The 10335-nt window shown below is 44.1% G+C and overlaps 1 long non-coding RNA gene across 1 annotated transcript; it reads right to left on the bottom strand.

The window, feature by feature from the left end:
- Positions 1–1613: 1613 nt before the first annotated feature.
- Positions 1614–5402, bottom strand: LOC111961073 (uncharacterized). Its single transcript, XR_002876924.2, has 3 exons — positions 2819–5402; positions 2627–2723; positions 1614–2418 (listed from the first exon to the last, which is right to left on the bottom strand). It is a non-coding gene; the product is annotated as an uncharacterized lncRNA (long non-coding RNA).
- Between the last annotated feature and the right edge of the window lie 4933 nt (positions 5403–10335).

The raw sequence follows: 10335 nt of genomic DNA, 5'->3' as shown, positions 1-10335 counted from the left end.
CAGGTGATTCAACAGGCGATTCCAATTAATCTGTGATTGATCAAGGACGGGAGTCAGAGAGGCCTGCCAAAACAACATCACAGCCAGATACATATGGTATGTATTTCAGCAAATWATTTTATTATAGGTTATAATATATGATCTTTTAAAAACAAATATGGTCTATTTCTCTGCAGTGTCAGGTGTGACGTCAAAGAGAAGAAGAGGTAACTCGGCAATGGCTAAATGGTCTTCTCAACACCAGAGCTTTTTGGAGAGAATGGCAGCAGAAAAACACATGGCTGGAGGCGCAGATAGTGCAGAGCCAGGGGAGGGAGGAGTGGCTCATCTCTTTGATTGTGGAGTCCAATGCACATACCACAGAGCATGTGGTGCCTCTGCTGCTTGAAGGCTTCTGAAGCATCCAGCCACCACCACTGCCCCAGCCAATGTTTGTCCCATCTCCCTATCAAGGATTCCACACACCTCCCGAAAACTACCAAATGCATGCCAATCCTGCCTCAAGCACAGCCTTCTTTGACCAACCAGCTGATGAAGAAGAAACAAAATACTTCCAAGACTTAGTTCCAACACGTAGTTCCTAACATGTTGTTGCTCAGTTCAGTTTAGGGGCTAATAGTTGGCTCTGAAGTCCACGAGCAAGTCCCTAAAGGTTTATTTCTGTTGAACTGGTGTGATGGAAATGTTTATCTTTGTGTTTTTCTAATAACCAATTTCTGTGTTCATGCAAGTGGCTGATTGAATGTGCCTGGCAGGAATCCTCACTATCATTATCTGCAATTTGGCAGTACGCCCAGAACCTTGTTTTGAGAACGAAATATATCTCAGTTTCAAGGTCTCAGCTTAGAGGGAGGAAGCCTTGTGAGGTATTTGTCAGTGAGGCATTTGTCTGTAGGCATTTATAAGAGAAGTGTCTACGTGGTCTGCAGCCACTGGTAGAGAATAGCATAAAGTGCACTAGGTGCTATTCTATATGTATAGTGAAGATACATATGGTGCATAGGAAGTAGCGACAAAGAATCGTTGACGATGCATATTGAGTAATAAGGGTGATTACTGAGTGTGTTTGGGAATAGTACTAAGTGAATGTGGATGTGAAAGTTGTGTGATTATGAGATGTGACAGATTAAACTGCTTGAAATATGGATAATAAAAGATTGACATTTGGATAATAAGCGATTGTAATTTGGATAATAAACTGATTGAAATTTGATAAGAGATTGAAATGTAGCTATTAAATAGAGAGTGAATAAGAGCTGTCATTGGACTAGCTCCAGTGAGAAAGATGATTGAATGGATACCCCAACCAGTTGGGCTGAGTATTTCTATCTATAACGTTATCTAGGGGTTCTGTCCACCACCGCCCATCGTAGTCTGGGACTACTAATAATAGCATGAGTGTTATTGAGCACGGGGTGTTGTTTTATATGTACAGGAAGTAGCAGTCTATAGGCATTTCTGGGAATTGTCTATGTGCGACCACTGTACCATAGTCTCTGGGAGGCTAGAGAACCGTTGAAGATTCATATGGTGCATAGACGCACATGGAGTGGTGTGGATGTGAATACCTAAGTATAGTTACAGTACCAGTCAAATGATTGGACACACTTACAGATTTTTCTTTATTTTTACTATTTTCTACATTGTAGAATAATAGTGAAGACATCAAAACTATGAAATAACACATATGGAATCATGTATTAACAAAAAAAGTGTTAAACAAATCAAAATATACATTATATTTCAGATTCTTCAAAGTAGCCACCCTTTGTCCTGATGACAGCTTTGCACACTTTTGGCATTCTCTCAACCAGCTTCATTAGGTAGTCACCTGGAATGCATTTCAATTAACAGGTGTGTATTGTTAAAAGTTCATTTGTGGAATTTATTTCCTTCTTAATGCGTTTGAGCCAATCAGTTGTGTTGTGACAAGGTAGGGGTGGTATACAGAAGATAGCCCTAGAAAATAGTAAAATCTTTAAAAGAAACTAAGTATATATTTTTAGTTAATTAAAGTAAATGTTGCAGTCAAAATTGCTGTGCTTGATAACATTTGTGCAACTTGATAACATTTGTGCTTCTTTAAAATAAAATTCTAAACAAATATTTATTAGCTTATCTGCATCAACAAAACATTTTTACAACATATTATGTCAGGATTGCTTTGGCTCAATACAGTAGTGGTAGTAGGCCGACTTGTAGTACTACTAAGTCCTTGACATTTCAGGTCATTTGTTTACATTTCTCGCCTGTGGAGAGGGAAGTTAGCTGCCATGTACTCTGTCAGGGCTTGCCTTGCAGCATGACCATCAGCGTTGGGTGCATTCTGTGCTTGTGCACCAGGTTGAGGTAGGGCTCTCTCCAGGTCGCCAAGAATTAAAAAGTTCACCTGCCTCCCTGTACTGTATGTCCTTCACCCTAAAGGTAAGATGACAATAGTAAGTCATTACACACTATCAAGACGGTGGATAAGATATTAAGGTAAGTAAACAGGTAGGCAGCGCAGAAGTACAGTGTGTGTGTGTGTCTCTCAATTTAGCCATTCTGGATACAATTAACGTGAGGAGGCATGATGACCATGGAATGCTAGGTAAGCAGGTAGACCACTGTGTGTGTGTGTACCAACCTTTGGGAGTAGGTGAGCCTTCTCAAACGGAGTCGATTGTCTCACTACATTTGCATCATGTGCACTCCCAGGCAGTTTGCGGCTGATGTTCCAAATGCTGTGTCAGATTACACATGTACAGATATTAATTACAGATAGATTAGACATTCAAAGTACTTCATTCACATTCATTGAAACAGGGGTAAACCTTACCAATAGGTATCATCAACAATCCCTTGAAGAACATAGGAAGGCCGGCCTTTGCAGTTGACAAAGTCCCTGTATCCGTCAGTAGGTGGCAGGATAGGGATATGTGCACCGTCCACGCATCCGATGATTTGCGGAGTGTGGTACACCCTCTCAAATCTCTGTGCGATAGTGCAGGCCTCCTCCAGCGTTGGGACTTTGATAAGATCTCTGATCACCGAGGACACAGTTGCCTCAGAACATACACACAAACTTTTTCACTGTTGATTTGTCTACCGCAAACTGATTGGCTACAACATAATATTCCCCACAGCTTCCCAGTTTGTAGCAGGCAATCGCCACTCGCATTTCAAGTGGCGCAGCCMCACGAACAGTAGTATCATTGGGGCGCAGGCTTCTCTCCATCATGCCGCATAGCTTCTGAAAGGATCTTCAGGGCATGCGAAAGTTCTCTCCATTCTGCATCAGTATATTCTATGAGGACCACTCTCTCACGCCAATCCTTTACTGCGAACTCGCATCCAACACCCATGAGTGGTCTGGGGTGGCAAGAACGGTACCTCTCCAACCATGATAACAAAGGAAGATGCCTCTGCTGTATGAGGGAATGACGGCGTCTTCTGCTTTTCGCCAACGTTGAGAATAATAAAGTTTGATTTAGCTCGTTTTGTAATAGTTGTAAGAAAACCGCGAAAAACAAGGAGTACCAAAAACACTCATGTTTCTTTTTATCTCTGCTAACTTCCAGTATCCTAGCTAGCTAAKAAGTAGCTATCCTTGTTAGCAATTGTTTACTAGGGGAGCACAGGAGTTGACAACAAGTAACAATTGTGGGATCTCGTGACATCACTTCCCCTAGATAGTCCGATCATCAAATTAATCCATATATACCGGGTTATTAGGGGAAGTGATATTATTAGGATTTCTTAGTATTAGTTTTAAATCAAACTATTGCATTAATCTGATTATTCACAGTAGTCTCTCCTCTCCTCTTGAGTCTCTCCTCAAACACTCTTGCACACTGAGGGCGAGACACATTCATTGACACAGGCTCTTTCTCAATGCTCTAAAAACCTCGGTCATTCTGGCTCCAGTTGTTCAGAGAGAAGGGCAGCCTGTCTCTCCCCCCTGGAGGACGACCTGTCATGTCCCATCTGCTGTCCTCTACTGCAGCCACAGCTTCTGCAGGACCTGCCTGGAGGCCACCTGGAAGCAGGGWGGGACCAAGGTCTGCCCCATCTCCAGAAACACGTTTCCCGAGTTCCAGCCCCCTGCCAGCCCTGAGGAGGAACGCCTGTGAGACCCTTTGGAGGGAGAAGCAGTCCAAAAAGAGGGTCAAAGAGGAGGCTACATAGGACAAATCTCATGGGGAACCCCTAGGCTCCAACACCCCAAACACACTTCATGTGCCGCCGCCACATCCAGAAGCTGGGCTTGTTCTACCTGGCACTCGAAGGCGCCAGGCGGCCCATCATTACGCACACCTGTCACCATCGTTACGCGGATCAGCGCTTCATCACTTATAGATTGCCTCCCCTATATCTGTCTATTCCTCAGTTTCCTCCCTGTGTCAGCATTAATGTAACTTTGTTCCCCCTGTCCAGATGCTGTTCTTGTTTTGTTTCATGTCCGTTTATCCATTTCATCTTCACTCCCTGTACTTGCTTCTCGTCTCCCAGCGTCTGTCCTCACACTAAACGAGCCTACAGGATAAAATGGCTGTCGTTGACAAGACAAAACCCTGCAGGGAAAAAATMGCATCTCACATCGGGGCGCAGGCCCAGAAAACAYAGATAAAAGATGAATTTGAGAGGCTGCATCTCTTCCTGAGAAAAGGAGAGGCAGAGGATAGCCAAGCTAAGGGAGGAAGAGCAGAAGAAGAGTAAAAGGATGAACGAGAAATTGGAAGAGATTAGTAAAGTGATGTCATCGCTGTCCAACAGAATCAGGGAAGTGGAAAAGAAGCAGTTGGGCGACGACACTGCAATCCCGCAAAGCTACAAGACCTAACTCTTGCAGAGGACGAAGAGTCTTCCAGACAACCCAGAGAGGTTGTTAATCAGAGACGTCCTGGGCTCAGAGGGATTAACCTCAGGGATTCACAGCTGGGAGGTCYATGTGGGTACAATGAAGGGTACTGTGAAGAGTGGTTGGTAAGGCTGGGGTTGGTAGCCAGGGAGACAACTATGGAGGTTAAKATTTTGTCTGTAGGAGTGATGGAAGGTGAACCAATGAGAATGGAAGCGAAGCCAGACAAGAACAGGATTCAGCTGGACTGGGACAAAGGAGATGTGTCCTTCTATGATCGTAACCACATGACCTCCAGACCTTTAACCAAACATTTACAAAACAGGTGTATCCATACTTCTATGTCGGTTTGTAGAACAAGGAACCYCTGGATATTCTACCAATGGAGGTTTCTATAAACCATGCCAAATAAGAGAGTGTATTTTAAGGGTGTAACGGTACATGAATTCAGACTGAAAGGTTGGACCTTGGTTCGGTCCACACTGTGAACACGAATGAATACATAAAAAATAAATATTTACAAAATGAAAGCACAAGGCCTATAGGCAGTTGCGGATTTAGGTATAGGCGACATGGGCAGCCGCCCAGGGCGGCATCTTGCCGGGGGCGGCAAGGGGAGCCCGCACCCCAAAATTTGGCGATCGGTTTTGTATCGCTCATTCGCACGTCACGTCAATGATATCATGTCACCGTGTGGGACTGTGGTCAATTAACCTTGTCGGAGTGGGCACCCTGATTCTAGTTTGTGAGCTAGGCAGGCTACTGCCTGGGAAGGTCTCCCACTCAGAAGTACGAGATGGGGAGGAGGGCGGGGGTAGGTTGACCTCAGGTCTCTCCACTGGAAGCCCGAGGTAGGGGGWGTTGGGGAATCTATCAAATAGCGGACCTCTAACTTTGTACAGTAGTAACGCAATTAGTAAAATCAGTCACACTATGAAATGCTACCAAATAAACCACAATTCATTCATAATTCACAGACATATTGTTGCATTTATTTCTGGTTTGTACAAAATCATTAAGAATAATATAAAACCAGTCTGCACACCACCAAGGTGAATTGGTTTAGTCTTGGCTCTTGGTTGACAGTGTTGGGGGATGGGTAATGTATTGATGCTCGAGTGCCAAATCAACAACAAATTTGTTTCTATTTGTCTTTGGTACTTGTCTTATTATTGTATATATTTTTATATACTTTTAAAATGTCATGATTATTTATTTGTGTTCTTCCAGATGTCTAAAAATYTTTTAGTGCAGAATGGTGATTATAYTTTTTGGGGTGGGGGACGCTGAAGGGAGCCATACAAGCTAGAACCGCCACTGCCTATAGGCTATGCCTACAATGCGCTGTAGACCTATGCCTCTTGAGTAAATGTAAGCTGAAACAAACAAAAAAACATTTCAGGCTATTCCAATAAAACAACTAGAGACAATTGAACATTCTTGTTACAATCTTAATTGTCGCATTTCAAACTGTCCTTTTGTGAGGCGCAGCCGGGAACCAGTTCTGTGGGGTCAACAAACCAGAATTGGAGGATCCTTAATAATCGTTTAAATCTCCAGTTTAGAGACATTTTGGCTTCCAAGTAAATTCCAACGGCGATGGACAGAGAGTTGTGGATAAAACGWTAACAGAGTGTCACCACGKTCAARGAGAATAGCCTARGCATCTGCCAACACCTCAGACATGTTGACAGATTTAGGCCGACATCACACCAGTATACCGGAGCAAGACTGAAACGCAAAGGAACAACAATCCAACATCTTCTCCCCTCTGCATTGAAGCAGCCCTTGGCATCTGATCTGACTGGGCCAAACAATAAGAGCGATAGGTAGGCTATGTTTACATATGTTTTACCCTCTTCGGTTTAAAGCAGCGGATGTGCGCCTATTCTCGGTGGTTGAGAATAAGGGGTTTCAGTACCTCGTGGACGTGCTCGAGTCACTTTACGAACTTCCCTCTTGCACCCATGTCTGCAAACAGGTAGTACCCGCTCTATATAAGGAAACCAAAGCCTACGTTTTCAATTAATTGTCCAATGCACCCTGTGTTGCGCTTACTTAACAGTGACAGCCAATCACATTAACCCYGAGTGGGAGATGTACCGTGCCACAAACACACCCCTTTTATGAGAATCACAAATGCGCATCTGGCACTGAAGGAGGCAGTGTCGTGGTGCGTTCGTAAACCATGTGGCAATTTACCACATACCACTGGGGAAACAAATCCACTTGAATAGTGGTAATTAATAGTGTGAAACTCATCTATCATCCTAAATCTACAGTATTAATATGGTTTTTGCACTCCATCATTTTTTTTTTTTTTTTTTTTTACAAACATTGTAGTTATACTTTTAGTTTACAGTTGACACAGTTTGTTGGCCATTAGCCAATTTGCGTTTCTCAATGTGTTCAAATCACATGAATGCATCCAACTGATATTTAAGACTTCACAACTGGTAAATACCCACCTTCCACATGATTGCAAATACAGCATCGTAGTGGACATTTGAGAGGCCCAACATAACAATCCGGTAACAACAGACAATGCGAGCKACATTGTGAATGCTGAACATGGTGAATGACATTTCATTCTAGCCATTGTGCCAAAACCGAACTGACCACAAAACGTACCTAACCGTGGGTTTGGTGAACCGTTACATATCTACTCAACTTCCATTTGTTGGAGTTTTGTTTCTCTACTGAAAGAATTTAACATGTTGTTTGAAGAGGATTACTGCAGTGCCATTGGTTACATTGTTCATTTAAAATACTTTTTTACATGTTAAAGTTAAGTATCTGTTTTAACTTCACAAGATAGATCATTAAAGCTTTCAATGTCAAATGTTTCCGGGCYATAAATTCTTTCAAATAAAGATTACGGCATAAGTAACAAAACAGTAAACAAACATGTCACACCTCCAAGAAGGGCATTCTTGAAAGTGTAAAGGTAGTTGTAAAGGTAGCAAACATTTAAAAATGGGATACCTGGGATGAATACCTCACGAATAACAAATGCCTCATGAGCTTAGTCCAACCCCACCAGACCCCAAAATATAAGCTTGTTTTATTCCATTATTTGTAAACAATGTAATTGTAAAGAAACACTGTATATCTTCTAAACATGGTTAAAACGATCATTTTGATATCATGGATGGTCAGTCCTTGCATCCATAGCCCTGTCATTAAAGGGGTTTACATTCCTCCAGCCCCATCCCTCAGCTGTTAACCCCAAAAAGTATTGGTTTTGAGAATTCCAGATTGCCCTTKTAATTTGACAGGAAACAGRYTGTGTGTGTGTGTGTAGAACTAAGAGAACATCATTTGTATTAGCCTATTGCTTCCCCCTACCCAGTCAAGTGTCCTCGAATTCTCCTTGGTTTACTATTCTTGTGAGGACTTCTGGTCACAAGTATAGTAAAACAAAAAACCCACACACAGACAGGRTACATACCCAACGCCCAACAGTTGTGAAGAGTGAATCATCAGTTTAACCTTATCTGTCCTGCAAGGTCATTAGATTTGACTTTTCAACCCCCTCAGGGTCCATTTGGTAGAGCCCAGAGGGGGTTGAGGTGGTTTTGGCATTGGATCAGAACAATCCATCTTCATAATGGGGGAGGAGGGGGAGCCATTCAAGAGGGCCAGAGGGAAAGACAAGCAGCTGTTATTCTTAGAAACACACAGATGACTTGTTGTGTCTCTTGTCGTATAGTGTGTGTGTGTGTGTGTGTGTGTGTGTGTGTGTGTGTGTGTGTGTGTGTGTGTGTGTGTGTGTGTGTGTGTGTGTGTGTGTGTGTGTGTGCACGCGTTGCCACGTGTGTGTGGGTGTGCGATCTGCTGTCTGCGGATAGTGGCTCTGTTTCTGAGATAGGTGACACACATTCACTAACAGCTTTCATTATACCCTATGGGCTCCTAGCARCATGTCAACCATCACACACTCACACYCAACACACATCCTCTCTCYCATACAATGCARGCAACACACATCCTCTCTCACATGCAATATGGGCCTGGCTAACTGCCTGGATCCCCGGCAATATTGTCATAATGTTATCCTCAGCTCCCCTTTCAAACAGCCTGATCGGCCAACCCCTGCGATGACAGACACAATCCCTCTATCCCCCTTTCCTCTCCTAGTCCTGTTCCATCAACCACATGGTTCCTTCACTCTATTATTTTTCTGTGTCGTTTTATTTAGCTTTTACAACACCGCTTGTGTTCAAAAGCTCTTTGATCATTCTTACACACACACACACACTCTCTCTTGTGCGTGTGTGGTGTGTCCTCGGCTAAACTGGGCTAGCTGTGGGAGACAGGGAGCCCGTAGCTAGGGCTGGTAGGAGATTGATGTGAAGAAGAAATGCCAGCTTGAGGGGCAAACACATGTACACATGTACACACACACACACACACACACTCATCTGTGGTGTAGAGGTGTGGTCTGATAGGAGCTGTCAGCATGTGAAGAGAAGCCCTGGGTGGGACAGACAGAACGTGACAGCCCAAAAAGAGAGGGAGAACGAGGGGGACGTAGAAAGAGGTTAGCATGTAGACGTGGGCACAAAATAGAGAATGTGCTGGCACTTAGCAACATCATATACCAGCTAGGCTACTGTAGAGTTCACACACACACACACACGCCTCCATGACAGGTACACTACATGACCAAGAGTATGTGGACACCTGCTCGTCGAACATCTCATTCCAAAATCATGGGCCTTTATATGGGATACAATGCAGATAGTCCGGGTTGCCAATGTGCGGGGTCACCGGTTAGTCGGGCTAATTGAGGTAATATGTACATGAATGTATAGTTAAAGTGATTATGCATATATGGTAAACAGAGAGTAGCCTTCCTCTGTCGAGGTCCTTTAGGGCCTTCCTCTGTCGAGGTCCTGGATGGCAGGCAGCTTAGCCCCAGTGATGTACAGGGCCGTARGCACTACCCTCTGTAGTGCCTTGCGGTCGGAGGCCGAGCAGTTGCCGTACCAGGCAGTGATGTAACCAGTCAGGATCCTCTCAATGTTGCAGCTGTAGAACCTTTTGAGGATCTGAGGACCCATGCCAAATCTTTTTAGTTTCCTGAGGGGGAATAGACTTTGTCCTGAGGGGGAATAGACTTTTTACGACTGTCTTGGTATGTTTGGACCATTCTAGTTTGTTGGTGATGTGGACACCAAGGAACTTGAAGCTCTCAACCTGCTCCACAACAGCCCCGTCGATYAGAATGGGGGCATGCTCGGTACTCCTTTTTCTGCAGTCCACAYTCATCTCCMTAGTCTTGGTTACGTTGYGGGATAGGTTGTTATTCTGGCACCACCCGGCCAGGTCTCTGACCTCCTCCCTATAGGCTGACTCGTCGTTGTCGGTGATTAGGCCTACCACTGTTGTGTCGTCTGCAAACTTAATGATGGTGATGGAGTCGTACCGGGCCACGCAGTCGTGGGTGAACAGGGAGTACAGGAGGAGACTGAGCACGCACTCCCGAGGGG

The sequence above is a fragment of the Salvelinus sp. IW2-2015 genome, linkage group LG4q.1:29, assembly GCF_002910315.2.
Source record: "Salvelinus sp. IW2-2015 linkage group LG4q.1:29, ASM291031v2, whole genome shotgun sequence".
Classification (NCBI taxonomy): Eukaryota; Metazoa; Chordata; class Actinopteri; order Salmoniformes; family Salmonidae; genus Salvelinus; species Salvelinus sp. IW2-2015.
This window is presented reverse-complemented; position numbering and strand designations above follow the sequence as displayed.